The 6569-nt window shown below is 27.8% G+C and overlaps 1 protein-coding gene across 1 annotated transcript in view; it reads right to left on the bottom strand.

Moving 5' to 3' along the window:
* LOC124422309 (phosphatase and actin regulator 4) overlaps nucleotides 1-6569 on the bottom strand; it is a 123273-nt gene that overhangs the window by 86765 nt on the left and 29939 nt on the right. The gene's annotated exons all lie outside the window — the stretch shown is intronic.

Genomic DNA, 6569 nt, shown 5'->3' with positions numbered 1-6569 from the left:
AATTCTTTGTGATTTTTTTTAAAGGAAATTTCATTTTATTTTAACTTGTTAACGTACTATCAACATTAAATCCAAAAAGCTAATATAAAAAAAAAAAAAATAGAAAAAAGAGTAAGTAAATGTAAAAAAGGATAAAAACAAATTTCTCAGTATTGAAAAGAGACAATAAAATTGTGGAAAAGTACAAAGGAAAATATAAAACACAAATAAAATAAATAGTTGATAATAATATATCAACTATTATTAATACAACAACTATTAGTAGTAATACACAGAATACAGTAATATACAAAAACAGTTATATTATCATTATATTATTAGAAAAACAGAAACATATGGTAAATATAAAAAATTAAAATATTTGCATACAAACACAAATAAATAAATTTAATATAGCATAAAACATAAATAAATAAACAAACAAGTAAACAAACAAATAAATAAATAAATAAGTAGATAGTTATACATAGATATAGATGCTAATCAAAATCGGAATCAGTTTGTTTATTGAAACATGTAAAAAGATAGGAAAAGAAATTTATCTGAAGAGCAAAGAGAGAGAAAGAGAGGGGAGGAGGAGAAAGAGAAAACAGATGTAAAAAAAGGAGATAACAGTTTCCATCAAAGGAGTATAAGACGTATAACTCTTTCGAAAGAGTTTGTGAGAAGGATTAAGAGAAAAAGCATGGCTTCGAGTATGGCAATTGGAGAGGGAAGGGGAAGAGTTAGGTACAGCGAAATGGCTTAACAGCTGGAAAAGTTCATCGACCTCGAATCACCGCGCGCAACCCTCGGAAAAAGCGCAAAGATTACTACGAAATCTTTTTCTTTCCATTTAAACCATAAACTTCCCTTTCATCATACTTTCGTATTTCAACGTAGTCGCGTGATCTTTCTCGGACCTTTTCACTTTTTTACAACTACATCACATATTTTATACAATTAAAACATTTTTTAGTTATAATTAGAGGAACTTAATTCTACATCTTTTACCGTCCAATTGAAAGATAATAAAATAATATAACAAAAACTGATTAGTTGTAATACTTAGAATGCTCTAATTATTTCTAATTTTTTCCTCTAAACATTTAACATAATGAATAATATGATATAATAATAGTAACATTTTCTTATTTCTTTCACCATTATTCCGTATTCGTAGCAGAAGCCAACTATTTTCACTAGAGACTATCCATACGACTATACATATGCGAAATATCACAGAAAAATATGAATAAATGTTCTTCATGAGGGATCGGCTGAGTTTCTATAGTAAGAAACAATAATAGCGCACATACGAGCTTATTTATTTTATTTCATTTTATTTCTTTTCTTTTACAAAATATTTATAAGCAAAATAGTCCATCTAACGATAAATATTTCTAGGAAACTTTTCCAAAAATTTCTGATTTAAGGAGACAAAAAAGAAAAGAAATCACAATAATTCAAAGAGAAAAAGTGTTAACTAATTAACTCGCTGATCAAACAGTTCGAAATCTAATCTGAGAAATCTCTCCTATGCTTTCTTAAGATATTACATCATTAATAAGGAAACTAATTTTGTGATGTCACTAGTAATATAAATCGAGTTAAGCGTAATGGAACTAGCGCTTGTCATAAAATCAATCAATTACTTTCAAGCGAATGCATGATATATCAATAATTTAAAAAATAAAAAAGAAAAAGGGAGAAGCATGAAAGAAAAAAAAGAAAGGCGAGTAATGAAAGTAAGAGAACAAAAAAAGAAATAATGAAAGTCGTCAAAAAAAGAGGAAAAAAAAAACAAAAAAAAATCCCTTGGCATAAAAGCAAATTCTTCTTTTTATCTTTCTTTCTTTCTTCCTTTCGTTAACTAGTGCTAGAACATGGTTTGAAAATGCAGTAAGTTATATTCATATACTTTCCTCATGTTGAAGGGGAAGGTAGTGAAGGGACTAAAGGGGTAGCCCAACAGGGGGGAGGAAACCAAGTCGGTATATTGTAAAATATGAAAAAACCTAACTATATGCGCTTATTCGTGGCACTCGAGCTCTTTAGGATGAATGAGTTATTACTTGCTCTCTCTCTTTTTATCTTTACCTTCCGCCATTTGACACAACCACCGATAAGAAGTCAAAACTCTACTCTTTTAAAAAGAGAAGATGGTGTATAATGTGTACTGCAATTTGTAAATTATAAATTACAGAATATCGTAATATCAAAATATTCCCTTTTTTCCATCCTTTTCTATTATTATCATTACCATCGTCATTGCATTTCAGATTTTAGCAACAAAGTCGAATGAGTATGAAACAATATGGATTCCATTAAATGGATTTGCTTTAGAGAAATATTTCCATTTATCCTTTCTCTCTCTCTTTCTCTTTCTTTCTCTCTCAGTTAAGAAGTAATCGGCTTCAATTTAAATATTTAGAAAGAGAAAGAGAAAGAGAAAAGAGAGAGAGAGAGAGACAAAATACAAACTGAATCGTATGCTTCGATTACTTTCAGTTAGTTTGAAACTTAAGAAATACAAGACTTATGATCAAAAATAATAAATTAGAAAGTAAAGTGTAATGAAGATTTCGAAAAAGCTTTTATATGTAACTACTAGTCGCATTATACCACTCAAACTTTATGCAAACATCGCTTCTCTATTTTCATAAACGTCTTGTAGAACGAAATTAACAGTGGACAGTAGACATACGGTTAAACGTATGTACAGATGCGTATAATTAAACGTATGGCATTTGACACGCAAAGTTATACAAAACTAAATATATATAGATATGTATATATATATGTAAGATACAAATACGAGAAAGAAAGGGAAAAAATTTAAGAAACACTTTTATATTTTTATTTTCAGAAGGAAAGAAAGAATAAACAAAAAAAAATAGATAAAACCCGGGGAAATTTTGAAACTTTGCGATTCATCGAAAAAATAGCCAAAAAACTTTAAAATTTTCTCTCTCACGACTTTTTTCTTGATATTTTGATTGAAATATAAAGAGTGTACTGACAATTTCAGTACAACAGAAAAAAATCTGATTCATCTGAAAACAAAAAATTAAATAAAAATTGTAAAATTAGATTTCTTTGAAGAAACCATCTTCGATTATTCGACTACCCTATATATGTACGTATATCTATATGTATATATACACACACACACACGATGTATAAATTTTTTTTTCGATATAGTATTACTATGTATATATACATATGTATATTATTATACGATATACATGCACATATAATTATACATGTAATTAATAAAATATACGATATATATATATATATATATATATATATATATATATAAAACATAATTTTGTAAATTCCACAAATAACTAATTTTTTTTAACTATACCCACTGTATAGTTTTGCGAAAATATGTACCTATTTATTGTTTATAAAAAATTAATTAATAAATTACGAAGTCTTATTTCAAATTGATCAATGTACGAATACTTTCCACATTCATTGTATATATCTGTATATAAAATACAAAAAATATAAAAAATACATGTATATATAAATACATACGGTTATAAATTTGCAATAGTTGTTAGTGGCTGCATTATCTTAAACAGGAAAATTCATATCATGCCGAAGCGAAAAAGTATCGCTAATTATATGCGAGAGGAAGGAAAGCAGCTGGAGAATAGTTACTTTAGCGGAAGACATTTATGAGAGAGAATTAAATTTCTGTAGTCGTCAAGTGATTCCTTCGTCGTTTGCATGGCAATCCGATTTTCTCTCTATTCTCTCTTTCCCTCTCTATATTTCTCTCTCTCTCTCTTTCTCTCTCTCTCTCTCTCTATCTCTCTCATTTTTACCAAAAGAATTGTCTACCGATACATTCACTTCTTTTTCTATCTAATAATCAAACAAATTTTTTTTACTTATCTATTCACGAAAGAAAACAAAAAAGACAATTAAAAATCTATTTTGTTATACCCATCAATCTCATCACGAAAACAATTCAAAGATTTGTTGACTTTTCACAATGAGTTTTATCGTTGTGACCATCGTTTTAATGAAATGGCTTGAAATGGATTTTCCAAAGATTTTAAAGAATAATTTTCTTCTAATCGATAATACTACCATGGATAGTCCACACCATGTTAGTTAAGGTAAAGTTTTACGACAATCCTCTATCAACCCTCCGTACATATCGACCGCTCTGCACTCTGTCGACGTTTTCAGGATCCTCTGCATACTTTAGCCGTGAGTACAGGTTGTGTTAAAAAGCAATCTTCCATATTTGCAAACGAATTGACTGGAAGTTTATTCGTTATAATCGTCGTTATGTGTTCGATTTCTAATTAAAATGATTTATTAACATTAAAATATTTCTTAGATTTTCAATTCGATTATTTGTAATGTTTAAATTTATTTCTATGAACTATAATCATCTATGTATTTGTGTATACATATATATATATATATATATATATATGTGTGTGTGTGTGTGTGTGTGTGTGTGTGTGTGTGTGTGTGTGTGTGTGTGTGTGTGTGTGTGCATATAATTTATTAACGTTGAAATGTTTTTGAGAATTTCAATTTGATTAATTATAAGGTCTTATTAATCCTCTATAATGCAAATATTTTTCGTATATATAAAACATTACATGATGCCAAAATTATAGTATTATTTATACAAGTATAATTATACTATAAGTTATACTAAATATAAGTATAATTTATACTTAACAAATAAATAAGAAGAACTGGATACGGAGTAACAATTAATTTTATGAAAATGAAATAAAACTATATATATATATATATATATATATATATATATATATATATATATATATATATATATATATATATATATATATATATATATATATAATAAAAGATATATATAAAGAAACTATATGAATGTGTAACTTCTGAAATTAAATTTCAGAACTGAACACTGAACACTGAAATTGCATGATGTTATAAGAAATTAAGTGTGATTCTAAATTACTTAATTACTATAATAAGGATGTTTTTGTACCATTTATTGAAAAAATATAATTCGTCCTTAAGCTGTTTCTAAGAATCTTATGATTATTAATAATGTTTATATTGTGAGATATTATTATTCCTATTATCTATTGCACACACACGCACAAACATACTTAGGAGAAGGGGATCTTATTTGAAAGTTACGGAGATTAAAATTAGCAATGCATTGATAAACTTCCCAGAAGCTTTTTTTGAGCGGTCTGCACTGACTGTAGGAATAAACAAAAGGCGGCAAGGTCCCTAAAATTTCATAAGAATAAACATGTACTAAGATATAAAAAAAAAAAAAAAAGAAAACAAGAAGATTAGAAATTATAATACAAAAATACATGAAACCTCATATTTCTTTTAAAAAATAATCTCGTTTTTTCCACGAACTTTCGAATAATTATCAGTTTTTATAATGAAATGAAACAAAAAAGAATATATAATGTGTATATATAAAACAAATAGAGACAGAGAAAGAAAAACTACTAACTGGGACAACATACAAGTGAAAAAAGGTCAAATGGCATAAAATTAATTAGACTTGTACTTACATTGCGTATCTTATGAAATTATCTTATCAAACTTTCGTAAAAAAAAAAGATCGTTAAACCATCTCTTTTTATGTTTAACACATTATATTGATCATATATATGTGTATGTGTATATATATATATATATATATATATATATATATATATATACAAAAACACAAATATATAACAATATACAAACATACGTACATACGTAGAGGTAACGTAGGTAAGCGTGTTAGTGTATGCAGGAGGTATCGATCGCGTCTCTGCTGCTCATGGTTCTTGTAACCACGAGGGGAGGACAGACGCAAAGTCTATATATACATATATATGTATATATACATATGGTATATATGCATGTGTATATGTATGTATGTATGTATGTATAAACAACAGCAGCTGGCTGCTCTGTGTCGACAGCGGTGTTTTACTCTCTGTTGCATCTCTCTACACAATGAACTATTCCCCCGACTCCTTTCTCCATCACTAACTCTCTCTTGCCTTTCCCCTTCTCCTTTACTCCCCTTTCTGTCTGTTGTCCTTATCATATGAGTGTAAATTCATCCGCGCTTCAGCACCAAGTGAAATGTATGAATCGTCTCCTTCGTCTTTATTCTTATTGCTTTTCTTTTTTATCTTCTTTTTTATATATTGTTGTATGGAGAGCTCGATCTAACCAAAATCACTTTAATATTTACGTTAATATTAATATTGAATAAAGATTTTCGTATTTAAATTGTTCGTTACGTTCGAATAAGGATGTTTAAAAAAAAATAGGCGCATTTGGATCCTAGAAAAGGAGAAAGTACCTTTAAAGGACCCAATATAAGATAAGAATCATAATGTTACTTGATTAATTAACAGAATAATTGGGTTATTATTTTCTTGAAGTTTCTTTTAAAATATCAATTAAAGGGCAGAGATACGAGTGCACAATAGCGTAGAATTGTATTAACAATAAAGAGACACTGAAAATTGTATAAATCAATTTGTGACATCAGTTGTATTACTCGTGTCCTGTTTGATTGTTACGAAAACTAC

The sequence above is a fragment of the Vespa crabro genome, chromosome 1, assembly GCF_910589235.1.
Source record: "Vespa crabro chromosome 1, iyVesCrab1.2, whole genome shotgun sequence".
Lineage (NCBI taxonomy): Eukaryota > Metazoa > Arthropoda > Insecta > Hymenoptera > Vespidae > Vespa > Vespa crabro.
The sequence above is the reverse complement of the archived record's forward strand: the minus strand, read 5'-3'. Positions and strand labels throughout refer to the sequence as shown.